This window comes from Pteropus vampyrus, unplaced genomic scaffold (assembly GCF_000151845.1).
Source record: "Pteropus vampyrus isolate Shadow unplaced genomic scaffold, Pvam_2.0 Scaffold142, whole genome shotgun sequence".
Taxonomy (NCBI): domain Eukaryota; kingdom Metazoa; phylum Chordata; class Mammalia; order Chiroptera; family Pteropodidae; genus Pteropus; species Pteropus vampyrus.
Window position 1 is genome coordinate 66,434 of NW_011888923.1, and position 27,905 is coordinate 94,338.

Below are 27,905 nucleotides of genomic sequence, written 5' to 3' on the forward strand. Positions count from 1 at the left end.
AATCCAATCGGACCGGCATTTTTCTAAGAGGAGTTAGAAACACCAGGGACGTGTACCTGCGGAAAGGGCCATTTGAGGTCACGGTGAGAAGATGGCTATTTTCAGGCCAAGGAGAGAGCTCGCGGGGAAACCCGGCACTGCTGGCCCCTTGATCTTGGACTTCCGGCCTCTAGAACTGTGAGAAAATAAGTTTCTGTTGTTAAACCATGCAGTCTGTGGTACTTAGTTATGGCAGCCACAGCGAGTAATTATAAGGACATCATGTCAAGTGAAATAAGCCAGTCACAAAGAGACAAGCACTGTTTGATTTCCCACATGCAAGGTATCTAGAGTTGTCAAACTCAGAAACAGAAAGGAGAACAGTAGTTGCCAGGGGCACAGGGAGGGAGTGAGAATGAGGACTTGTTTAATGGATGGAGAGTTTTGCAAAATGAAAAAGCTCTGCAGATCAGTTGCACAACTCCTGAACTGCGCACTTAAAAGTGGTGAAGATGGTTAATTTTATGTTATGTGTGTTTTACCACAACTAAAACACACATACATACACACGCGAAAGAAGCAAAGTGTTAGAATGATCATCTATGTGTATGTTGAAGCTGTCAAGAATTAAGACATGAGAGATGGAGCATCTTTTTATGTTTACCGGACGTATGGATGCTTCTGTGCATTGCCTGTTCTTGTCCTCTGCCCAATTTTTCCATTGGGTTATTGGTCTTTTCCACATAGATTTAGAAGCTTTCTTTATATATTCTGATCACTAATCCTTTTATGGTTATGGAAACTATGATCTTTTCCCAATTTGTGACTTTCATTTATTTCGATATAACTTATCATAAGAAGTCTTTAATATTATTTTAGTCAAATGTGTCTTTGAATCGTTTGTGCTTTTTGGGTGTTGTTCAACAACTTCTCGTATATCTTAGTCTTAATTTCTTTGGTTTTGCATTTCACATTTATGTTTTTAACCCATACTTTTTGATTTCTAAATTGGGTGCATTTTCATGAATACATTATCATGGTGCCTAAAAGTTTTTCAAAAAATTCTGTAAAATTAAAAATATTTATTTATTTATTTTATTGAGGTACAACTCTTATAAAAGATTTTATAAAAACCCAACTGGGTAGCTATCAAGCTTGGTTTTCTCTCTCAGAGTATCTTGCTCTGTGGCTGGTTTAGTTCGTATGTCTTCACCTCTCCTGCCCATGATCTGTGAGCCTGTTGCTTTCACTAGTTTCTCTGTTGTTCTGTTTTATTCTTAATTATAGAGACTGAAATTCATTTCCTTTACTTGTGGTAATCACTTACCTAAAGTTTTTGTGTCCCGGGAGAAAGTCACTTTGTCATCTCTCCCTGGTTCACTAACTCTAGACTGTTTCACCCGGGGATTAAAATCAGTCACCTATTACTAGGTTGGATGGGGTGAGGGTGCTTCGGTGTGAGGCAGAGATCCATCATAGTGTCTTGGGTCTTTCTCCCTCCTCTCCTTGAGTGCAGTGGGAATTTGCTGTTAGTTTGAAGGTCAAGGGTGCTCTTCTGGAGGTTGCTTGGAAGGCCTTTGGGGGTCATCCTTACAGAATTTTTATTGATCAAGAGTATGTGAACATTCTGTAACTTAAGGTCTGCTTCTTTTGGATCTTCTCTCTAAGAGAGGTCGAATATCCCTTGTAAAGATAACTATTTACAAATGTATTGAAATACTCAGTTGCTAAGGTTCAATTTTACTTGTCATTTTTTTTGACACAAGCTATTTACAAACTGCCGCGTTAGGCACATCAAGAATGCTGGCACACCCACGGGCCCTTCTACAGGGAGGTGGCCCTGTCAAGGCTCCGAGGAAGCAGCCGCCCTAAGCACTGGGCTTTTGCACCGCAGGACAGCCTTCGCCCCTCTGCTGCTGCTTGCACCCCACAGGGGCCCAGGGCCCAGGACAGGGCTGGGCCTAAAATGATGAACTAGGCCAATGAGGTTTCTCCCACTCAGGAATTTGAAATAGGAAATACTAAAGTCATGATGCAGTCAGCAGAAGCAGCTGTAGCTGATCAGTCATAAGCTACAGAAAAACCAGAGAGGCTATGAGAGGCCGCATGCAAGCCGTGATTATGAGGGAGTTAAAATTATGAGAAAGCACACACTCTGAAGTGAAGAAAAGCTAGACGGGGAAGGGTGAGGAGGCCAGCTCGTGGGAGAGGTGAGAATAGTGGGCCACTCATAGCAGCGGTGATGGAGCCAGGCGTCTTGGCCTTCCTGTGGCCCCGCCTTCTAGGTGCCTCTTTTCCTTCCATCACATGGTTCAGCTTTGCCTGGTCCTTCCTTTACAGAAACCTTCTCACATAAATCTCCTCTTACGTCTACGGCCATGCCACCCTGAACGAGCCTGATCCCGTCTGATCTCGGAAGCTAAGCAGGGTCGGGCCTGGTTAGTACTTGGATGGGAGACCACCTAGGAAGACCAGGTGCTATAGGCGTAAAAAAATAAAAAATAAGGGACTGTAAGCTGACAAGGTCCTTGCAATCTGTGAGGTCAACCAAGGATTGCCTCGTCTAAAAAAAGAAAAATTAACAAACAACACGTGTTGGTGAGGATGTGGAGAAAAGGGAACCTTCGTACACTGTTGGTGGGACTGCAAATTGGTGTAGCCACTATGAAAAAGTTTGTACTTCCCACCCCCCAAAAAAATCTCCTGTTACTTGAGATGTTGAGTGAGTCTCCATTCTTTATGACATGAAGAACAGAAATAAAATGTTATATATTTTCAATTAACAGACTATTTTTTAGAGCAGTTTTAGGTTCACTGGAAAATGGAGCAGAAAGTACAGAGTTCCTATATACACCTGCCCCCCCATCCATTTCCTCTGTTATTAATGTCTTGCATTAGTGTGGTCCATTTGCTACAATTGATGAACCAATATGATGCATCACTATCAACCAAAGTTCATAGTTTACAATAGGGTTCATTCTGTGTGTTGTACAATCTGTGGGTTTTGACAAACATTTAATGACATGTATCTACCTTTACGGTATCATACAGAACAGTGTCACCACCCTAAAAGTCCCCTGTATTCCACTATTCATCCTCCATCCCTCATCTCTGGCAACACTGATTTTTTTACTTAATTTTCCTGAATATCTTTTTCAGACATAGTTTTGCGTTTTCCAGAACGTCATATAGTTGAAATCATGCAGCATGTTAGCAGCCTTTTCCAGGTTGGTTTCTTTCACTTAGTAATGCCTTTAAGGTTCTTCCATGTCTTTTCCCAGCTTGACAGCTCATTTCTTTTCAGTGCTGAATAATATTCTGTCGAATGGATGGACCACAGTTTATCCATTCCCTTACTGAAGGACATCTTAGATGCTTCCAAGTGAAAATGCTCTTTTTAAGATTAAAAAAATTAACATAGCAGAATTTATTCTGGAAGTCGTTGTATTAGGAGACATTTGGGGTTGAAAGGACTAGGAATGTGGATATTTTTAAATTAAAATGCCGTAAGTGTTGAATGAAAGGGAGGGAGGCATTAAAGTGTGTGCCCAATAGATGTCAAATAGATGTCCAAGAGATGCCAAAGCTCGGATGGCAGAGGGTGAAGTTTGCTGTGTCTTCTGGGTTACTGAGTTACTTGGCTGCTTGTTGTTTGTATATATGCCTTGGACTTGAAGAAATGAATTTTGGTGGCAAATAGCATCTCCCACATCAATGTTAGAAACGTCAGAATCGAAACTATATTTCCTCTGGACTCCTCCTTCCGAGGGCCCCTTTGTGATCAATGCCAGTCTTCTTTGTTCACCATTTAGACAAAATAAGGTTTGTGAGTAATTTTTAACTCCCCATAATCATGCCCTTATTCGCCCTGGAAAACCACACCTTTCCTCCAAGGTAAACCTTGGTAATTTACCAATAGATGCGGAGAAAGTATTTATCTTGAAATGCAGCTTCCCCGGAGTGGAATTTGCTGGCTCTTTGGCTCACTCAGCTAACAGTGGACAGCTGTTTATAGCAGGGACTGTGGGATGGCACATCTCAGTGAGATGGCAGACAAAGGAGGAGGACTGCTAATGATCAAACTTGGAACTGGGCCAGGACAATGAAATTCAGCATCTCTTCCCTTTATTTCTTTCACAAAGCCCTACGAGACTTTTCAATAACCACAAGTGGACAGAAGTCAGATGTTGGGTTTAGATCTTTTCCAGAAGGCATCCCAGTATCCTTGGCTGGCTAAATGACTCAGAGAAGAGCATCACTCCACTAGATCTGATGCGGTTCAGTGGAGCAGGGTTTCCTTGGGATCTGTCTGTGAAGTGTGTTGGTAAACGGACCCACTTCTGCTTTGGTTGAAAGAAAATTCATCAGAGTCTAGAGTGAAATTGAGCACCTTAATTGCTATCCACAATTAGTCATGTCCAAAGAAAGGAAAAAGGTTTCTGATTTTTTATTCTTTTTTTTTTTTTTTTTTTTGGAAAAAGCTGTTTCACTGTTGTGTTTGCATGCATGACACGTGCCTCCTGCAGTAAACCCAATAATCACCCATCCTCCATTCCAATTCAGCTGTGCAGGGACTTTGAAAGGCTATTGGGGGTACTTATCTGGCTTGAGGGAAAAGACTGGAGGAGCAATTTTGATTTTCGACAAAATATAAAGTGAAAACTCACTGCGGATAAATGCAAGGAGAGTGGCAAGTGTCTGCAGAAGTACCGCTCCTGCCCAGCCTGAAAAAGTGCAATGCGAGGTAGCTGAAGCTCACTACTGGCTTGTATTTGCACCACATAAACTTGGAAGGCAATTTCAAAGAAAATGCCTGGAAACAAGCTTCGGTCTGTCATCAGGCTTGAGAAAGCTCCCCAGTTCTGCTCAAGGCATTTTAGAGGAAAATAATTTACTTGTTCTAAAGCTTGAGTCCTTCTGGTGAATTATGAATACTAGTTACTAGCCATATGCTCAAAGAACTTGAATCCCTTTTTTTTTTTAAATTATAAAAATTATACATGCTTGATAGGAAGAGAAAAAAATCAAACAGAGCAGTCGACTGAAGAAAAAGTCAGTCTCCCTCCTCATTCTCCATTCTCCATCCAGTGGACTTACTGTAAACATTTTCCTGGTATAAATATTTCTAGACATTTTTGAAGCATGTACAAATTTGTCCTTTTTAAAATAAAAGTAGAATTATACTTTACATAGTTGTTTTGTGACTTGCTCTTTTCTTTGAACTCTGAATCCTGGTTATCATTCTTTATCAATTCAGTTTTACCCAATTCTTTTAGAAAGCTGTCAAGTATTCCATTGTTTGTTTGTAGTATAATTTGTTTAAACATTCTTTGTTGATGGATATTTGAAGTTTTCCAGGTTTTCACTATTATAAATAATGTTGCAAGCTTTTTGTGCATATTTTTGTTCATTTGTGCAAGATTACTTGTAGAATGGCTTTCTAGAGTAATTTCTTGGCCCAAGGGTATGGATATCTTACATCTTCACTGATAGTGCCAAATTGTGTTCTAAAAAATGACATGATTACATTTTTACCAACGATGCTTTAGAAGGCCTGTTTTCTGAGATGATTTTAATTTGCATTTGCTTCATTGTGATTGGATCATGTGGTTTATTAAATACATTTTTTTCCTGTGAATTTTTCATTCATATATTTTGTCCATTTTTCTATTGATTTTTTTTCTTACAAATTTGTAAGAGCTTTTTATATTAAGGAAGTTAGCCCTTTATTTTTATTGTTGAAATATTTTCCCTCTGCTTGTTTCTCGTATTACTATGGTGTTTTTATGCCTTAACGAGATGTAAAATATTTATGTAGTAAAATTTATTGGTGTTTTTCCTTTATGGCTCCTGGGTTTCCTGTTATGCTTAGAAAGAACTTCCTCGGTCCATTATTTAAAAAAGTTTTAGTATTTCTTTAATGTTTTTATGGTTTCATTTAAAAAAAATCCTAAAAAATCTCACATATACAAAAGAATAAGCATGATCTTTATGTAGGTTATAGAGGACTATAGTAAAATAAACACCAGTAAACTGAACCTAAGAAATAGTGGTTTAGTGGTTTCATTTTTTTTACATTTAAAAATATCCATCTATAATTTGGGGCACAGGAGTTTAGGACTAATAGGAATCTAGTTGAAAAAATTTTTTTTCGGCACTGCTTTTGTTTTCCTATGTAGCTATCCAGTTGTCACAATTGTTTAATCACTTACTAAGTAATCCCTCTTTCCTCCTGGCTTCTTTTAAATAATGGTATTGCATTTCTGATGTGATCTCTGTATACAAAATAAAATCACTTCTACCTGTAGTAAGATACAAAAAATAACTAGCAAAAGTCCTTGATGTTTTCGGATTCAATAATGAAAATAATCCTTATTTTTGAAAGCTAGCTGAAAAGAGAATAGGAAACTTTCTAATTTCATAGTAGGCAAACAATCCACTGGATATTTGACTTCTTTCACCTTGAGCAAGTTTTTTAACTTCTTTAAGCCCAGTTTCTTGACCTTAAAAATGGAGATAATAATAATACTTCATGAGCTGTAGTCAAGACTAAGTGGGCTGAGAAATGCCACATGTTTCACCTGGGACTTGAGACTTACTAAGCTTTCAATCAATGTCTTAATAGTTCTTATTACAATATATTGTTATCACCTTATCAGCCTCTTAGCTCCTCAGAAGGAAGGTTGTACTCTCTGGCTTTACGACTGGACCACGATTCTTGCATGGGATTGTAATAGTTAAACAGGTCTAGATTGCTTATTTTATGGCCCGATACCATACCATTATGCATTATAACTGTGTAGAATTTTGAGACTTCTAAATCTACATTGTTATAAATAAATGGAAATGATGCCAGTCCCTAATACTACAGTAAATGTAGTTTCCTGATGCTGATAGCCCCTCTCTTCACTGCTGAATGGCGGTACAGGATCCACAAGCATCATCTCAGAGGTGTTGTCCATTCGCCCACCACAGGCTGAACTTGAGAAATGAAGTGCCTGTAAATGTCAATTTTGATGAAAACTGAAGCCATCTAACTAATACTCTTTACACCTCTCATTATTTCCAAACCGATGTTGAATAGTTCTATCCATGTCTAAGATGTCGAAGGCTGTTTGTTGAATTTATTATGTTGTAAAATTCAGTTGTCACGTTAGGTATATAAGGCAGTGTCGATCAGTTTTCCCACTTTGTAGCTGAAGGAATTGCAGCAGATGGGATTTTTCTTGCTTAAAGTTACTCAGAAAAGTAATGGCAAAGACCCATTTGCTTTTAGATCTCTTGGGTCACAGTCCAATAATATCTGCTAGTTCAAATTATTCCTAAAAGAAACTGTTGGAGGTGGAAATTATTATCTGAATAGCTATTCCAACGAGAAAAATTATCACTTTACTTGAAATAGATGAGTAAATTATTTTGAGCTCCGTTCTATCCCTTAATTATTCTATTATATAGAGCTGAACTTCTTCAGGAAATGTGTATGGCATAAGGACACCAATAAGCATTTGCAGTATATTAACAAACAAACAATAGGTTGATGATTCACCCTGGATTCATGCCAGGGTCTGTGAAAGAACTCAATAAACATGATATGCATTTCAAAAACTGCTAATCATAATTAAAACTTCCAAACCCTTCAATCCTATAAATTATATTAAATAGAATATGAGCATTTGGTCTGCCCCTCACTCCCCCTTACATCTTAGACCCTGCGATTTACCAGCCTTTGGGGAAGTGGACAGAATACTGTTTCTTAAAGAAAAAGGTGATATTTAGATTTCTCTTTTTATTTTTTTAGACTTTTTTTCAAACTTACGGCATAGAGTTGAGTACACTGCTCTCTTTCTAAAATCCCCTCTGCCGGTGGTTATAGTCCCTTCTTTATTCCTTGATGAGACTTTTCAGGCGTTTCTTCTTATTCTTTTCAAAAAAGCAGCAGAATCCGCCAATTTTGTTTTTCTCTTAATTAATCTTCTGCCATAGACTTATTTTGAAACCGTTAATGCTATGATCAGCATTGAGAGTCCTTAAGCGAATTGTCTGAACCTATTCCGTGTCCCACTCCCCACCCCCTCCAGGAATATGAATCCGCGTCTTAAGTGGCTAAAAAGACAAATCGTGACCCTGGTAATAACAGGAGCATCCTGCCCCAGTGACTTGCTCGCTGCGCGCCGCGGCCCCATCTGACACAAAGACGCGCCCCGGAGCGGAGCCCAGCCCGCCGCCTGGCCGCCTCCCGGAGCGCGCGCTCCAGCCCGGGCCGCGGCGTAGCCAGAAGCCGGCCGCTCCCCAGCTTCCCTTCTGCTTATTTTATTAGAAAGAAGAAAAAAAAGGGAGGAGTGCAGGGGGACAGGGGGAGCGAAGCCCCGCCCCTCCGCCCAGCCTCCGCCTCCTATTGGCCCGGCCTCCGCGTGCGTCACTCCGAGACGCACCAATGGAGAGGCGCGATACTGCGAGGTGGGCCGGGCCCGAGCGCGGAGTGGGCGGTGGGTCGGTGCAGCAGCCCCGCAGCGGCTCGGCCTCCATCGCTGAGACGCCGCTGCTCCACAGACGCTCGCGAGCCGCCCCCCGCGCTCCCAACCTCGTCTTCCTCCCGCACGCCCGAGACGCTGTCCCCGCTCGGGTCTCGCCCCCCGCCTCTGCCTCCACCTTCGCTCGCCTCCTACATCGTCTCTGCCTCATTTTCTTTCCTAGTTGAGGAGAAAAAAAGCAACCCACCATCATCCTCAGGGAGCCCCCTCGCCCTCAGAAAAACAAAACCAGACATGAGCCTGGGCTTGCGCTCCTGAGGGACTGGCCGAGCGAGGAGGAGGGAGCCCGGTGGAGACCACACCAGAGGTCACGGGAGGGAAGCCCCCGCAGCCCCGCCTCTGTCCCCGCGGCCGGCCCCTCCTCGGCCCGCGCCCCACGGCCCCCAGCCCCGCGGGCCTCCCGCCGCGTCGCCCCGCTTTCCCGGGAGCCGGCCGAGCACACCTCCGTGGATGGTGTAGCGCGTCCGGGTAAGGTGAGTGTCCAACTTGCCCGCGCGTGGCGTCTGTTTTCTTCTCTGGCCCCAGGTCCTGGGCACGGGGCGCGGGGTGGGCTGGAGCCTCCCCCCGCCTCCCGCACGTCCGGGGTCCGCGCCCCAAAGCGGAGGCCGGTGTGGAGCCGCGCACGTCCAGGAATAAAAGGGCCAGGGGCTCGTTGGGCCCCATCCCGGCCAGGGGACTGTCCCATTCGCCGGCTGACCCCTGTTCTTTCTTCGCTGCTTATTCATGCTCTTGTTTGACTTGTCTGAGGTTAAACTATTTCATGTGACTAAATTACTGGCCGAACTGGGGAGAGGAAAGGAAGTCAAGGACTGAAACGGCGCATCTTTTTTTGAACGTTTGTGGGTGTGGGGGTCTTGGGGGAGGACTTTACCTAAAGTATCATTTTCACGTTAGGGGAAGATGCCCTCTTTGTGTTCTCAGTCTCTAGGTCTCTGCTTTGGGGGGAATCACCAAATTATGAAACCAAAAATCACTTGCAGCAGAATGGGATTCTTATGATCGTGTTTTAGTTCTGCTCTCGGCAAGAGAGTGGCTCCGATTTTTATTTTTATTTTTTAAGGTTTTGGAAAGAGGAGAAGTAGTTTTACATACATGGGGCGTGTGCGTGTTGGGAGGGGGAAAGTATTGCAGCTTCCCTTTGAAACTCGTTGCTTGATAAGTTGTTGAAAGGAAAACAAAATGATTCATTGTTGAATTGTCATTTTCCTCTGCCTCTTTTCCAAGGTTTGCTTACAATTTTTCTGGATTACAGACTTCAAACATTGATTTAAGCAAAATGTGTCCTTGAGGAACTGGGTGCCTTAAATGTTTCAGTATGTGTTGCTATTTTAAGGTACATTTAGAAAGTAGTTTTGTATGAATCCTAAAATAGCTTTCTCCAAAGCAATTTTTTTTAAACACATAAAAGATAACTAGTCAAAGGGGCACTTGGTGAATTACAAAACAAATGTCTTAATGTAACACAGATTATTGCATCCTATGCTTAGATTTGAAACAGTTTTGATAATTGCTTTCCATTTAAAGAGAGACCTTTTTGTCTGGTGTACACTGGATTCTTTAGTCTCAGTCTGTTGGGGGAGGGGAGAGGATGGATCTATACAATAATAAAATCATCTTTAGGTAGCTGTTTCCTTCTATGGATTTGCTTGCGGAGTTAATTCTCCCATAAATTGTAAACCAGTTTTGATTTTGATGGCCTAAGCTGTGTGGAAAGCTGGCTTCCAGCTCTCCCTGTTGTTGTTGAGGTCGAAGGGAAAAGAGGCAGAAGCACACACACACACACACACACACACACACACACACAGACACACACACACACACACACACACACACACACACACAATACCAGGCTGAGGGCTCATTGTTCTTCCATACACACATTCATTCTCTCCCGTATTTGGGACTAGGTTTGTACAGACAAATAGAGCTCTTTTTGGGAGAGGAGAGAAGATGGGGGAAGGGTGGGTGCATTTCTTTTTCAGCTTTCTTTCACCCATCTCATGTCTGGCCTTTTTTGCAACCTTGTAAGAGGCATAAGAGTACATCGGAAACTAAAGGACACTCAGAAACATGTTCAGACTCCTCTTCGCCTTCCTTTCTTCCCTGTGCAACCCTGGTTTCTGCTGCTCTTTTTTTTTGTGTATGTAAAGATAAAATCCCTCTTTATATGTGGTGACCTGATAGTCAGCTTTCGTATTCCTCATTGCCCCTGACTTTGTTGGGGACAGTGATTTGTTCAGTTGACTCTTATGGTAGTGAATGACCAGGGTCATCTTTTCTAGATAGAAATAGATTGACTCAGTTAAGATTATTAAGATTGTATTTGAGGTTAATGTTTAGCAAAGTGTGCGTGGATGTTTGACATCTTAGCGTTCTGATGGTTTGATAGGTTTGCTGGCTATTGAGCCGTCAGTATTTTTTGTTTGATTTTGTTTTATAAATAGGGTTTGTAAGATCTGTTTTTCTGCTTTGGGGGCTAGTGTAGCGGCTTCCTTGAACATTGGACAGGGAATAGGCTGAGAGTCCACCTGGGGTAAACCCAGCTCTGGGCCAAGGATGGAGGTTGGTGTGAATACCGGTGGGTTGCAGAATAGCACCTTCTAGTGGTTAATTGCTTTGAAGGATCCAAATGAAGAGGATGGGGGAGGGGATTAACGGCTGAGGCCTGATGATTTTCTTTTGAAGCAGTTTGTAGTGCTTTTCTGCAAATGCCACTTCCCTGAGCTGCTAATATAGATGCCTTTTGACAGGCATGGTTGCATCGAGGCTTTTTACGTTATTGCCTGCGTCTTGACATTAATTTGTTCTATTATCAGAAGTATTTACACGTTTTGACTTCTAAGGACTCTTTTGAATAGATATTCATGTCTTTTATGAGAAATTTAGTTTGCCTTGAAATATTAAACAAAATATGGGGGTTTGTTTTTGCTTTTGGAAACTGAGTATACATTAGCAGCCTTTTAAAAGTTTTCAATATCATTAGTAAAAAGTCAAATAGACCTACCCTATAGAAAAGAAAAATCCTCGCGCTGGACCCAGAGTTTTTCCTCTGGGATTTAATGGGGAGGGTGTGTGTGGGGTGGAGTGGGGGAGTAGGATGAGGCTGATAGAGGGTGGAGGGGTAGGTGTGGAGCGCAGTAAAATCGGCAATTCCGCATATGTAATAGTGTTGCATTGTAATAGTGTTGTTTTCGATGGTCATATAGACATAAATACAATTGTCCGATAGAATGACTTATTCTGTGGATTGGATTTAGAAATATAGAGGTGAGAAGAAATGTGAAATGAGTGCATGCACAGATTAACATAGGCCAAATTCCTGCTCAGAGGCTTCTAAACCAAGGTGTAGTCTCAGAGATAATCTGCTTGAGAAATGCCTCGAAGGGTTTTTATTATTACACGTCTTACCCCATCTAAATTGTTTTAATTTAATATACTGTTAGAGAGTTTTGTAATGGCAAGGGGAACTTAGTATAGAATAAATGTCTTCTGTTCCAGACTGGTTACTCATAGAAATGTGATTCCTGATTCATTTTGCTTTCAGAATTTAGAGCGTAATCTCCAAAGTTGTGTATCCTTTTTTTTTTTTTTTTACAATGAAATATAAACAGTTCAAATGAATTATTTATGCAGTAGGAAGAGTCGGCTAATTTCAATCTAATATATTCTCTGCCCATGTTTTGCTTCAAGGTAACTGGAGTAACTAGAACCAATTCACAATAGAAAGGTAATTCAAATCAAGAAATAAATGCACCAGTTACTTTTTCAACTTTGACTTACTGGTCAGTCAAAAAGCTTTTAAAAAGTGGGACAGTAACCACTTTCAGGTCTTGCAATAATTGTGTGCATTGTTGAACAGAAGTATGCCACATGCTATACACACACACACATACACAAGAATATAACTGACCTGTGCTTTTCTAAAAGCCAGTATATCTTGAATATTATGGATTTAGTTAAGCACCCCTTTCTTTTAAAATTAATTTTGAACCTTTAACATCTCGTTCAAATCTCAGTACTCAGAAAAACATTTAAGTAGTAAAATAAGATGTAGATACCAAGTTCTTTTGGGAATTATGTGCTTTCCTATTAACTGCTTTGGGCAGCTTCTTTTGCAGTTGATTTAAAGGTTAAGATAGTAGCAAATTCAGACGTTTAAGTGAGTCATTAGTGTAACGTAGCTGTGAACTTCATTACATGTACTCACACACCCTGAAACAGAGCACTGTTGTCCTAATCGGTTTCTACTAATGCTGTCCTCTGGTTGATCTTAGGGGTTTTCAACAACCAGGAATTTCTCTTGAATTATATTTAAGTGATTGTTAATTATTAGTGTCTTGGTAATCATTCCAAGTTTATAGCTTTGCTTGTCCTATTTAAGTGTAATTTTGGTGAGCCTGTTGGCTTGTGCTTGGTTTCTTATCTGAGTTCTAGTGTTTCTTAAATGAGGAGAATTGAGCATTTATGTGTTAGAAAATTGTTAAGATTACTTGAGCCATTTTAATGAATATTTGACCACAGTAACTCAAATTCTCAAATACTAAATATGTTTACCAGCTTGGAGTTTTGGTTGGAATTGTGATTTGTATAACTAACTTGTTGGTGTGTCAAGTAATGTAAAATGTAACATGTTTCTGTAACATATTAAGTAACTGGGTCAGATAGGATGGCTCATATAAAAGCTTTTTTTATAAAGTGACCTGTTTGTGTCAGTGTAAAATTGTTGTTTTTATTTGGTAAAAATTGCCAGCACGTTATCAGCCATAAGCAGTATGTTCACCTGTGAAATTTTTCCTTTTATGGTTAAGCGACAAAATGATATAACCGCTAATTCGTAGATCACTTGGTATTTGAGGAATCCTCACAGCCTATTTGTCGTGGGCTTTTTGCATCAGAAGTTGAAGCCACAGGTCAGGCCCTAATTTTAAACTAGATATACATGTGATTTGTAAGGATTTTGGTTAGGCTTATTTGGTGCAAGGAACAGAAAGTTTTCCAAGTCATCTCACATGTTGGAGAAAAGTGGAACAGAAATTTAAATCTTGAGAGTTATCCCTCACAGAAAAACAAGAACCCCAGGTTCAGCTCGACCCCATGGATGCTGGAATACTGTTAGATAGTGGTCCCCAGTCTACAGCCGTACCACCCTGAATGCGCCCGATCTCATCTGATCTCGGAAATGAAGCAGGGTCTGGCCTCGTTAGAGCTTGGATGGGAGATAGTGGTCCCCAACCTTTGTGGCATCAGAGACCAGTGCTCCTCTGAGAATCTAATGCCTGATGATCTGAGGTGGAGCTGATGTGGTGAGCCACGCTGGGGAGTGGCTGCAAATACAGATGAAGCTTTGCTCACTGGTCTGTTCCTCACAGGCAATGGACAGTGCTGGTCTGTGGTGTCGGGGTTGGGGACCCCTGCTGTTAGGGTTCTCTCCTAGCTGTAGTGACCATATTACCTTGTTACCTCCTCAGCAGGAGAGTTTGTTGGGCCATACCCTCCCCAGTGCCAGGGCTGTGTATGGTTGTCTAAGCTGTGTGTAGCATCATGCTCTAAAGGGGACAGTATTTATATTGTGGGCCTGGACTAATCTGAAAGAGAGCTTGTGAGCAAGCATGGCCATGCATTATCTCCAGAGTCCTGGAGCAGCAGGCGAAAGCCCCTCGTAATTAAAAAAAACCATTCCAGCCCACGGCCACGCACACTCAGAGCATGCACATACACATTCACTGACACTTAGGCATGTCCATCAGGCTCCCCAAGGTCTGATTCTTGACCCTCTTACTTCTCCTGGAGGTGAGGAGTGGTGGCGGCATTTGACATGTGTGAGTTGAGTACAGTTCAGGGGGAGTGTGAGCAGGCAAGTATGTGGGCATGTGTCTGCATGTATGAATTCAGAGAAGCTGCCTGGAGAGGCTCTGGAACCCTCTCCTTCCCTGGGCAGGACCTGGTTACACTTGGGAGGTATAGCCATGCTAGGACAGTTTTGTTTGATTTTTAATGGCCATGTAGGCTGTGGCCACTGACTTACAAAGATGTTTGATACATTAAGTCATCATTCAGGTGAGTTTAAACTCAATGTTCCTTATTCAACCAAGAGCTAGTGTTCCCCTTGCCCCCTCAGTCCTCTTTCCCTCCTCTCTCCCTTCTTTATGTGTGGGTCACTGCATGTGACTGACGGGGCATCATCAGACTGGGATCCTGCTTTCTCTGGCACTGCTACCACATAAGGTTGTTCAGATTGGACAATAATATACTAACTTAAATTTTCAATGAAAGTGTTCCTTTCCCGCAGGAGGCACTAAACAGCCAGCGCTGGCCCATCTAATCCTCTGCTATTTACTCTGCTGTTTTATCTCTGATTTCTTTGTGTTTTTTATACTTCTGCTTCTACTTCCACCATTAAGAACTCTTTATGTCTTTAATTAACACTTTCCAAGAGAGAAGCTCTGATAGGTTGTTTGTTGTGATCACTGTTGGTTAAGGATTTGGGGCCAGACCGCCTCTTAAGCTACCTACCAACCTTCCAGGTGGCTGGAGCTCACCCTTTCAAGCCAGCTCTCAAGGTCCGTACACAGCAGGAGTCGAGGGGGTGGGAGGCATTCTGAGCCACGGCCTATGGAAAGGGAATTTCTTTCCTTTCGTTATACCTTACAATGTTTTTCCCATCCTCATTTGCCCTGACACCTGGTGTGGCTTTTAATAGCTTACCTAACAGTTTATTTTGCTTTAAGAAACTTTACATAGTCATAACTGGTTGTCAGTTATCTCTTTTAGGTAAGATCATTTATTACATTTGTCTTGTTCTTATTTTATTTCCTATGAATTGACCCATCTACCTGCCTGTCTACCTGTCTGCCTACCCAAGTCAGTGTTTCCCAAACTATATTCATAGCATACTAAAATGCAAGTATTCTGTGTTCTGAGGTCAAATCAGTTTGTAATGCACATTAGCACCTTAAAGTCTCAGAAATGTCCTATAGTATATAGGTGGCATTTTTTCTTTGTTTGATTTGCTTGCTTTTTTTCCTTCCCCAGGGAATACTGACCTTTTTATAGGAGTTAATATTCTGTAGAACAGTTTGAGAAACATATAGAATTAATACTTTCTTAATTAAGTGGTTTGTCCTTTCTTCCTTAATAATGAAGTTCTAAGTATTACTATTACAATGCTTTGCTGCTCTGTACTATTTTTCTTAAAGCAAGTTTTGCATTCTGTGGTACAGAATGACTGCTTTTTTCACCTTATACATATGTTGTTCTGGAGTTATTTTTGATTATTGTATCCATTATTCCTCATTCAGTTTTCAATCAGTTCCATCAAATCAATATTTTTCTGTTTCACTCCATTTCAGTAGCTGTGTTCTTATTCAAGGATTAATTGCTTCATTTTTGAATACCTGTTGTCAACTGTTTAGGCACTGGCAAGAATCTTTCAACAAATAAAAACAAAAAACACAAGTATTTAACTGTGCAGTTCGTTGAGGTAAGCTTTACAGGCATGTAAAGATCAAGAGAATAGCCTTTTAGAAATAACTTTCCATATTGGCCATCCATATATACATAACCGTAAGAAGATAAAGATAAGTGTTTAGAGACACAAAATACCATGGGGATTGTATTAGTTATGCCTTGATGCATAGCAAATGACCTCAAAGCTTAATGACAACACAGTAAACATTTATTACCTTACATATGGTTTTTGTGGTCATTTGTTTGAGAGTGGCTTAGCTGAGTGGTTCTGGCTCAGAGGCCTCTCTTGAGGTTGCAGTCAAGATGTCATTTGGGGCTTCGGTCATCTGAAGATTTGACTGGGGCCGGAGGTTCTGCTTCTAGATGGCTCATTCTCTTGGCTATGGGCTGAAGGCCTTTGCAGGAATCCTCAGTCGCTTGCCACGCGGACCTCTCCATATGATTACTTGAGTGACCTTAAGTGATGAGAAAGAGAGGAGGGAGTGCGGGAGGGAGTGCGGGAGGGAGTTGGGGGAAGGGGAGCCTTTTGTGGTCTAGTCACACCATCACTAAGATCAAGTCTCTTAAGTCCAGCCACAAGCAAAGGGAAGGGAATTAAGCCCCGCCTCTTGAGGAGGAGTAACAAAGAATTTATCGATTGATTTTAAACCACTACAGGGGTTCAAAGGAGAGAGATGTAGAAGATTAAAAAAAGTTTTTCCTTTTGATCAGTTATCTTCAAGCAATGCTCTACTTTAACTGGAGGGTAGTTTCTGATTCTTAGAGGAGAGTGACATGACCAAAAGCTGACATTATTCATCTTCTCCCTGTACCATTGTTGAGATGTCATTTATTTCCTACTTTCTTCCTGTTCTTACATCAGATCCAATCTGTTTAAAACTGTGCTTAGAAAATACTGCCTTAAGTTTTTTTATTTGGGTCACTCTTATTTCCTACCATTTAAGTACTTTTTCTTCAGTTCTTTAACCTCCCACTCATTTTAATCGCTTCATATCTTGTGTAAATGTTTGTTACTTGCATTTATCTTAGTGTTAGTCTTATTTTTTCCATTAGATTGTAAACCCCTTGAAGGCAGAAAGTTTTCCTTTAACTACACCAATATGTATGCTTACATGTGGAATTAGATGTATTCTGAAAGACACATACCATTGAATCTAAGATGCCATCAGTGGAAGATGCGCCATTATTTTATGTACCATAACAATGTAAAGAAGTTGCCAGCTAAACCATGTAAGATCTGTTCCATTTCCAGTGCTATGCAAATGTAAAACATTGTGCATCTTAGAATCATTGAAACATGGTTATCTATTTAGATTGTCTTTCTTTTCACAGCTGTATGTTCCCTGGAAAGCATGTCTGAAGCTAGATCTTAAAGCAGATTATTTTTTCCCATAGAAACTGTTATAGGTGGTGGTCTTGCCCAAAGATTTTGCATGAAAACATAAGCTATGACCAACCATGCAATAAAATCAGAGATACTGTTATAAAGCTATAGTCATTATAGTTAAATTTATGTTCTAGTTCCCATAGAGTAGGTTCAACCATTATATATTTTGACTTGAAATTTATTATGTGTTTTATATATATAATATACTAAAATACTCACCACCCTACTGCATCATCAGTTAGACCTAAAATGTGTTAATTTAACTTTATTTATCAAAAACTTTTTAACTTTTCAATTACAGTTGACATACAGCATTATATTAGTTTCAGGTATTAATATAGTGATTAGACATTTACATAATTTATAAAGTGAATCCCCCAATAAGTCTGGTACCCATATGACACCATGTTAACTTTGTTTTAAATTTCGGTGTTCCTCATGTTTCTGTTAACTTCTCCTTCAGCGCAGCCTTCCAGAGTGACTTCATTCCACCTATTGCTTCCAACCTGCGAGTTTGTAAACACAGCCCTGATCTCCTGAGATCCAGTTCCATGTTGCTCTCTGCCTCCTTGGATGTCTTTTGGGCACCGAGCCTCAAAATTTACCAATGTATTTGTCCACTCTTAATCTTTCTACTATTTTAGCAAAGTAGTTAAGAGTTCTAGTCTCAATTCCCAGCCTGCTACTTGTAAATTCTGTGACTTTAGGTAAGTTACTTAACTTTCTGTCTCAGTTTCCCCATCTGTAAAATGGGGATAATAATAGTACTCATCTCACAAATTTGTTGTGAGGACTAAAGTAATTAATACATATAAAGTGCTTAAAATGCCTCTGGTAAATAGTAAGTGCTCAATCAATATTAGCCCATATTTGTTATTATTACTGTTATCATCGTCATCGAGAGATCTAGCTTTCTACTACGTTCTTTTTATTATCTGCAACATTCAATAACCAGGAGGTATATAGGAGCAATGGGTCAATTCTAGAGTGTTTGCATAAATTTTCTCTAAGTTACCAACTATGAAATTTTTATTATTCCTTGAATATAAGAGATGCCACAAAACAATACATGATTGAATACCAAGTGAATGGCACAGACCAGAGAGTAATGATGAGGTTTGGGGTGCCGATAAATGATTAGAATGTTATAGCTTTGCTATTCTTCCTTGTGATATTCCTGAAGGAGGTATATACAAGCAGTACAGCAGCCAAGTGGGAAATTCAGAGTATTATTTTATTAGTAATTGGGCTCTTGGCCAAAATATCAATGTAGAGCTGCCTAGTAGACTGGGTTGGAGTGTATTGCTTAAGCTTAAGGCCTAGGCAAGGAATTTCCCTTCCCCTTAAATGTTACTAGTTTACTACATTAGCCTTGTAGAGCGTGTCTTAGGGAAACAAATAAGAGCAAGAAAGCAAACCCTTATATATATATATATATTTTTAAATCTATATTTAATCTTTATACTTATAAAGAAGATCTAATCAGTGTTTTGACTTAAAAAGGTGTCCAATTAGTCTGACCCAATCAGATTAATATTCTCTCCTCTTTGAGAGGTTCCAGAAGGTAGAGGATGGAGAGAGAGAGACAGACACACACATCTTCTTGATATAGCTTCAGTTTTCTGGTGAGCTTGGTTTAATGGTCTGTGAGGAATAACTGAAAGCATTTGGCCATTTGTCTACAGCCCCACATCCTCACTTTTTTTAGGACAGTCCCTTGGACCTGGGGAGAAGTGCAAAGTATTTTTCAAATTTAAGGGTCTTTGAGATGAAATCAAAGAGAAGTGTCACGTGATAAATAAGATTTGCCATTTGGAAAAGTGTCCCACCATTAAAGATAGCTGCCGTGGCATTTTGGTAACGTGCTGATTCTAATTTTGGGAGTAATCTTTGACGAATATGATTATATATGATTATGTGAGCAGAGCAAAGCTGAAGTCTAATCATATTATACTCAGTCTGAAACGAGAATATTACAACAGAAGGGAGATGATTAACGTGGAGGCTAGGAAAGAGGCATCCAAGGTGTTGTGCTCAGATTCTGCAACCTCAGGTCCATTGCTGTCTTGTAAACTCCAGAGGGTAGAGACCCTCTGTTTTGGTCACGTCAATGTTTCCTTGCATCGAGCTTGTGAGGAATGCTATAGGCATTCATTTGTTGAATGGAATGAATAAATGAGAAATATTATTGATATGGATAATGTAAAAGAGACTTGGCTTAATCTCTTGATCCCAAGGCATATTGAGGAAGCTGTTTTTTTGACAAATTCTTGATGATAACATTTTTACATTGCAAATATAGTATAGAAAAACATTTTAGAGCTTCTTAGTTATTTGAATAATCAAAAATGAGTTTTATTTTAATCCTAATAAGTTTAAAATATATTAGAAATTATTTAATGAAGTAATAAATAATATACTTTATAGTTTTGCCTTGTATTAAATAGGGTTAGGTACAGCAGTGAGTGACAGAAACCACAAAACAATGGTTTGAACACGATAAAAGTTTCCTTTTCTTCATGTAAATCATGGACAGTCCTGAGCCAGTATAGTGCCTTTCATGCTCTTAGAGGACCCGGTGTTTTTCTTTTAGTCAAAGATTGCCTCTCTAGTTTCTGTCATGAGTTCTGCATTCTTACCAGCAGGAAGGAGGCAAGGCCATAAGCTGGGCCTATCTGCATCCTGTGAAGCTACTTCTCAGAAGTTGCACACATCACTTCTGCTCTGTCCCTTTAATTATAACCGAGTCACAGGGCCACAGATAGCTGTAAGGGAAGCTGGAAAATGTAGTCCTTCCTGGAGATGGCTATGTGCCTAGTCAAAAATGAGAGATTCTGTTACTTTGAAAGAAGGAAAGAATCAGTATTGCAGGGCATCTGGTAGTCTGTGCCATAAAGTCCCAATGGATAATGTAGTGTGAACACACATTTGGTATTTCACCCTTTAATATTGTTTGTAAGAATATTATACTACTATAGTTCAATATTTATTACAGAATTTTGACTAAATTTTTTTATCTAATGATGGTGTTAGATTTTTATTGCTAGATAAATTTTCTAACAAGATGAACTGACTGCCTTCTGATTGGAGCATTCTGATCTTAGTAGCATAATCTCACCTGTATATTTTTTTTATTTTCATGTGATTCATTATTATAGGAATCATTACTGGAATTTCCTAAGTTTTTATGCACTAAACATGATTAAAGACCTCTTAGAAATATTTAATTCTTACATGTATAAATTAGAAAACTGTGTAGACATCTTGTTGCTGTTAATATATTGAAAAATGCTTTTATTAACACTTTATTAGCTTTATTAATATTCCTTAAAAATCTAGCTTTACAAAACATTTACATTCTTTAATATTTTATTTGTAATGGTTTACCATTTTTTCCATAGCTTAGTGAGAATTTTAGGTTCTTTATGGAATAAAGAAACTGAAGGCAGCAGCAGTTTTTATATTATAAAAAAATCTTAATAACTTGGGTTATAGATATGCTTTAAAGAATCTGTAATTTCCTGATAATGAGCAATGACTTTTCACAGCTCAGGCAACTTTAGTTTTGCAAGTAATAGGACACAGTTTATCCTTTCATCTGTTGACTGTCATATTTTATTTGCCCCAGAATACAAGTACACTGTGTACAATTGTATAATTGTCATAAATAAATTTACCCTTAAATGCCACAAATGATTTCTGTCAACTTAGACCCCAAATTATGAATGTGTTATAAAGTTATAGTGTCTAAGGACTTTTCAAAACCCTGTTACAAAATTGATCCTAGTGATTGCCTTCTAAGAAGGCATATTAGGGCACTGGGGAGGAGGGTGGAAAGAGAGGGATCCTTACTTTTCATACTCTTAGTCATAGGTAAATATTACCTGGTTGAAATAAATGCATAAGAAAAGCATGTGCTTTTTATTTTTAGATTCTTGCCATTCTTTTTTTTAAGCTTAAGTGAAATATCAGTTTATTTATGTATGAAATGGGGCACACAAAATGACCAAGTCACAGATTGTGCCCCAGATGAATTTTCTCACTAATGGAAATGAGACATTTGCCCAGTTGGGTACTAGGTAGAGGAAAATGCCTCAAGAGATAATGGAACTGTGGTTTAAGAAAGAGAATTAGCCCTGGCTGGGGCATTAGGGAAGATTTGGTATAGGAGGATGTGTTTAACCTGTGTTTTGAAGGATTGGCAGGATTGGACATGTGATAAGTTGCTAAGAGGATTTCAGGCTGGAAAGCTTGGGAAATGGTGAGTACTTTTGCTGCTTCTGTGATGAGGATTATTGCGTTTTGATTTCTTTTTAAAAAAAAATTTTAAATATGTTCTGTAAAAGATGCAGACAGACATAGTTCTTTCAACTCAGGTACTTTATATTTGAAGCTGTTGCTGGTAGCTGTTCAAATTGTAAGAGCATTTTGAAGAGGAGTCCTTTGGGCAGATTTCTCAAAGGAAGAACAGACTGGTTTGGCTGGAACCATAGAGCACAGGAAAGACAGGTGGGGTCATAGCATGGGGAAATTTGATGCCAGGATATGACTTTATTCGAGAGCCTGAGCTTCAAATTAAATACACATTATAATTATAAGATTAATATATACTCATTATAATCACATTCATACTGTCTAAAAAGAGTTAACACCCACTCCCCCAGTATTCTTCCAGATATTTTCTATGCATATACAAGCACATATATACACACTATACATATTACCATGAATTTTGCTTTTTATTTCATATTTCAGGTCTTCATTTTTCAAGTCACTACCTGTAATTATACCTCAAGCCTTTTTTTTTCTTTTTTAACAACTGCATAGTGGGATATCATAGGTACGTAGTGGGTACTTTAATTTCCTATTGATGGACACTTAAATTGGTTTTGATTCTTTCTTTTTTAATCCTTGCGCCTGCAGTGGTCCCCAGCCTTTTTGGGACCAGGGACTGGTGCTCCTATGAGAATCTAATGCCTGAGAATCTGAGGTGGAGCTGAGGCGGTGATGCTAGCGCTGGGAAGTGGCTGCAAATACAGATGAAGCTTCGCTCACTGGCCCACCGCTCACCTCCTGCTGTGCCGTCCGGTTCCTAACAGGCCATGGACAGTACAGGTCAATATTTTGTTGTGCCTATATAATTGCATAGGTATATCTGTACAGTAAATTCTTAGAAGCGGGGCTGAATCAATAGGTATGTACATTTTTAATTTTGAAAGCAGTTGTTAAATTGCCCTTCAGAATGTGCCAGAGTATACAAAGGTGTTTTGGGGTTTAGGTTTCCATATCTTGTCAGCTCTGGATATTATGGAAGTTCTTAATCTTTGCTAACCTGCTAGGTGAAGAATGTACACTACCTTATCTTAATTTGCATTTCTATTCATTTATTTATTTATCTTTCTATCTATTTATTTATTTTTAGGCAAGGCAACCCTTGGTTGACCTCTCAGATTGCAAGGACCTTGTCAGCTTATAATCCTTATTTTTTATTTTTTACCCCTACAGCACGTGGTCTTCCTTGATGGTCTCCCATCCAAGTACTAACCAGGCCTGACCCTGCTTAGCTTCAGAGATCAGACGGGATCGGGCTTGTTCAGGGTGGCACGGCCGTAGACATTAATTTGCATTTCTTCGACCATGAGTGAAGTTGATATTCTTTTTATATTTCAGAATTTTAAAATACACATTTTGTGTTCTTTCTCAGAGCCAGCTGGTTTATATTATATGCAGTATGTATTTCTAAGTATCATTTATTTGTTTAGATCTTAAAAATAATATATTTATTGAGCTATAACTCACATACCGTAAAGTTTACTCTTTTAAAGTATACAATTTGCAGGTTTTAGTTATTTATTTTAAAATTGAATGCTAGCCATTGCTTTATTATTTGTAGTAAATAACCATCAAGATGAACTTTGAGTCCTCTCTTTCCAAGCTCTTCAATATTTTAGGCTCAAAATATGAAATGGGAAATTTAACTTTTCCTGTTATTTTTCCAGTGTGTGGGCCTGTCTTACTAGAGAGGAGAGTGCAGTGGGGCTCGCTGGGTTCTGTAATGGAACTATCCATGACAACTGCTTTGGAATCTCACTGCTTTGGTACTGTTTGGGGGAGTGATTTCTTTTAAATAACTTGTTGTTGAAACTGATTTCCAACTGTTAGAGGTGATACAAGCTTTTCAACTTTTTTCTGAAAAATTTAAAATAACGAAATTGGAAGTGAATAAGACTTCTGAGGTAAAAAGATTTAAAAAATGTGATAAGTATTTAAAATTAGTGTTTTTTTAGATGGGTGATTCGACTCCTTTTTTTTAGTTACTGTGGTCATTTTTTACTTCAGAGATTTCTCCACATCTCCTAACGTTGTATGTGTGTGCATGAGTGTGTTTGTTTACGATGAGATGATTACGTGGCTTCACTTTAAGAGCAGTAATGGTCTGGCCTGTGTGCATTTCTGTTATGATTCACATGGATGTTTAGAGTGGAGAAAAGCAAACCGCTTATTGGTTAGATTGAGATTTTGAGTAAACTCTTACTGTCCTCTAGATTGGCTCCCATCTAATAGGTTCCCCAGCAGCTTCTGTCCAAGGACTGTTACAGAAGAGTAGCTCTTATGACTGGCCAAGTCTGGGACCTTCATCTGTATGGTTGTTCCACTTAGGAAAAGATATTGACAAAGGCCCAGACTAGAAACTTTTCTGTTGATTTTGATAGAACCAAATGTATCATTCTTTCCTTTTGATTTTATGAAGTAGTACATTCAACATTTAGGTTCCTATTCTTCTTAGTAAAATATCCTAAAAATTATGATCCTCTGTATTTTAACCCCCTCATCTTCTATTATTTTTTCATCTTTTTATGCTTCTTCTGTTTGGAAAGTTATTTTTTTATTGGTTTGGTTTTAGTCCTGTAAATTACAATGTAATTTCTTTTTTCCCCCTTGACATCTTTTTTCTTGTTACCATTTTTTTTTCATATTTGTGTTTTTTTTTTCCTGCCGTAAAGTCCCTTGGCTTCTGGGTTGTAGTTTTGATTAAAGTGGATTTTTCCTTGGGCTTTTAATTAGATTTTCTTTTCTTTTAGCACTTCTTAGGGAGATCGAAGATGATGCTGACTGACATGGGTCAGTGGCATGATTAGGATGAGACCGATGTGAAATTGAGTGGCTCAGATATGGAATTTAGATTAGCTTGTGGATGTCTCCATATGCACTTGAGGGCTGTTTCCTGGCTTAGAGACACTGTCCTAAAATAAAATAAAATAAAATAAAATAAAATAAAATAAAATTCTTGTATAATATGTGCTTTTGAGTCAAGGTGAGATATGAGAAGTGGGCGACCTATGGAAGAACAGTGTTTATAACTCTAGAAACAATGTTTTGCTAAGAGATGTGATGTTGATTTGATAGGAGAGAATAACTAGGTCTTTTAAGCACATTACATATGTGTTGTGTAATTCATGGTTTTTCTTGCTTCACCAAAATGTCCTGAACCATGATAGCATATGAGGATTATAAATAAACTTGATTTTTGTCTCTATGATGAAATACTCTGCTGCTTTAGGTGTCAAGTGGGGGCTGTAATACATAATGAAAAAAAAATAGATTTGAAAATATAAGCATACTCTACAAATCTGAAGTGCTTCAGTTACCTTTTTCTCAGGAACTCAGGGCTGTTGCAGCCCACAACCCTTACTTAATCTAGCAATATTTATTCTCTGTAATGTTACCTAGAGAAATCCACTGTTTTCTTGCTGTGTTTTTTATACCAATGCTACATGCAGATGTATTGTTCCAGATATTTTTATGCAGGTCCTACTAAGTGCTCAGTAAGTGTTCAGCTGTAATAGAGAACTGTTGTTTTGTACTTAGGTGTTTTGTCCTAAAATAAAGACTTCTGTTTTCATTTTATGGTAAGAGACAAAAAGATATTTTATGAGAGTGATAATGTATTGCCTTTTTTTCTTTTAACACATTTAGCAATTTTTTAATCACAGAAATATGTAAACGTGTGTGTGTAAAAGTACAATGGGGATGGCATCAATATGTTGTTGTTTGAGTTAGGAATGGGAGCAGGTAGCATTTTTTTCCTGCCACCTCAGTCACAGGCCCAGGAGCTCTTAATAGAAAGATGTGGAGAGAGCTAGATTTCAGGCCATTTTTCTCTCTGAAGTCCTTTATTTTAGTCTAATCATTTTGATGAACCTCTGAAGCTTTTTTGCTTTCTCAGAGTCAAATATTAATTTGTAATTAAAACAGTTAATATGGTTTTTTTTTTTTTTACTGTCTTGAATCGAGGGGAATTGTCTGGATAAGTGTTTCTTCCCATGAGTGCTCATATAATGTTTTTTCATTTGGCTTGGATGTTTGGGGTAATTTCTCCTCTTAGAAATCAAATTGTTTAGGATGTGGCCATATTTTTATCACTCTCTTAGAAGAGTACAAAGTCCTGCATCTCCAAATTCCATTTTGCTTGGGTCTTGTCTTCCTTCTTGCAGTTTTCCGGGATGCCGATTGCCAGACTTGGCTTTGAAATCCAAGGCATCTTTTGAGGATATCAAAGGACTCTTGAGGATGGAAATGTTAAGGTTGCAGAATGCTTACAGAGTACCACATGCTGTTGATATGCTTACTATAGTGATGTATGATCTTTGGAAATTTAGGCCTTTGATACAGCTATCTTCAAGGTGGACCTCAGCCCCGTCAGTGCATTGCTCCGAAATGATTTGCTTTAAGCTCTCAATATAAGAATAGGCCCCCTGCTTCTCTGATGTACCCTCTTCCCCCACCCTTCACAGCTTTTTTAAACTTTAAAATTGAGAAAAAATGCTAGGTGTAAGACACCACTAAAAAGAACCTAACATCTGAGGGAAGCGCTAAAGAATTGAATGTTGCTAAAGCACAAAGGAGGGAGGAGTTTGACCTACTTTGAGCTCATCTGTGACACTTGTTTAGTTTAGAAAACTCCAGCAACACTGAGTTGATATAGCTGCAGTTTTGACGTTTGGTTTCATTTTAGATGCAGTGACAGTTGTCTGTCTTCTTTTAGGAGGTGATTGTATAGGAGTAACTGTACGTGCACCTGTGACACTGTGTCACAATCACTGTGGGACCCTCTTACAGAGATGAGTTTTGGAGAGCTTTAGCCTCTTGTTCATGGTGTTACTGAAAAAGTAGCTGTGGATATTTGATGTAATTCTGGATGGAAGACCTGTTGTTTCTATTACAATAAATTAGAGGTCAGTATTTGAAATTCTCTGTTTCGGTGGATATTCCAAAGAGCCCATAAGAATAATGGATGACTGTGAAATTAGCCAAATGCATAGTTAAAAGGGTGTTTTAGAGAAGATGTAAAACTGTTTTGTGACTACCTGGTTTCTGCTTTGAATTACTGAACTGACGTTTGTTTTTAGATGCATGGAAAAAGTTGTGCACTTAGTGCTTTTTCAATTATAAACCTAATGAGTTATGAAAAGATAAAGCTTGGATTTCATTGAGTGAAGAAGGCACACTTCCTAATTTATCTTTTTCTGTGAAGCTTCATCTGTTCGTTGATGATAAATTCTTAGAAAGGATTGTTCTAAGTTTATAGTGATGACGTACTTTTTTTGTCTTAAATGGTTTCTGACAAAGTTTTTCCCATTCATATTTTCTGTTTTGCTTGAATTTTAGAGTATTATAGGTTTGAAAATAATGTCTTCTCAAATACAGTATGCTCCCTTCTCCTGGGGTTCCTACGGGTGCCCAGGAGTGATGTGTTTAATTTGAGAAAAATGATTTCAGAAGAATTATACTTTCCATGTATTTATACTAATTATAAAAAGGAGAACTCAGTCTTGTTTTTCTGAAGGGATAGACAAGGTGATTAATAAGTAAAGTGTAACAGTTATTATAGAAATGATCTGTAATTTCTGGCCAGAGCTTCTAGGAGGCTGCTCTCATCTTAAGTCTTCTTTTCTCTCGGCAGTTGGCTGTTAGTAAGGGAACATCCAAGTCTTACATTGGGCTTGTCCATTCATTTGGCAGTAATTTTTTAGTGTCTCTCGCAGGGCACTGGACTAGGCACATGAATAAGATTTGTCCTGCCATTGCAGAGTTCATGACCAAAAGAAAGAAACAGATATGAATTAAACTCAATAAAATACAGTCTGAAAAGAACTGTAATAGAAGTAAAAATATCACGCTCCAGCAGCCCAGAGTAAGAGGCATGATTAGATCCGGCACATCTACGTAGCACTTAACGGAGTTAAAACACAAATTGTCTTTACTTCTTTGTCAACAGATCTGTTTTTTAGTCCATCTTCAGGCAGCTACATTTATTGTGAATGTGTGGCCTCATGTAACCGAGGCAAAGTTTTTCATGTCATGAGTGGTTTCTAGAGAGTAAAGGGTAAAATCTCTTTTTGGAAGAGGTTGGACACCCTAACCCTGTATTCTCCTGAACCTGAAATACTTCTCTTTATGTTTTGTTTACTTTTTAAGAACATTCTCTCAGAGCTTTTTAAAAAAAAAAAAAAAAGTTCATTTCTGCTGAGCCCTTTCTT

General features: G+C 39.0%; 1 protein-coding gene, 1 non-coding gene and 1 pseudogene across 3 annotated transcripts in view; 2 read left to right on the forward strand and 1 right to left on the reverse strand.

Moving 5' to 3' along the window:
* Positions 1-2,347: 2,347 nt before the first annotated feature.
* LOC111744858 lies at positions 2,348-2,466 on the forward strand. Its single transcript, XR_002782360.1, has one exon. It is a non-coding gene; the product is annotated as a 5S ribosomal RNA (ribosomal RNA).
* Positions 2,467-8,473: 6,007 nt separating this feature from the next.
* RERE (arginine-glutamic acid dipeptide repeats) overlaps positions 8,474-27,905 on the forward strand; it is a 366,623-nt gene continuing 347,191 nt past the window's right edge. For both annotated transcript variants that reach the window (XM_011368442.2, XM_011368444.2), the window contains exon 1: positions 8,474-8,983. The gene's annotated coding sequence lies outside the window, so the exon portion shown is untranslated. The remainder of the gene's footprint in view (positions 8,984-27,905) is intronic.
* Positions 22,861-22,979, reverse strand: LOC111744859 (annotated as a pseudogene).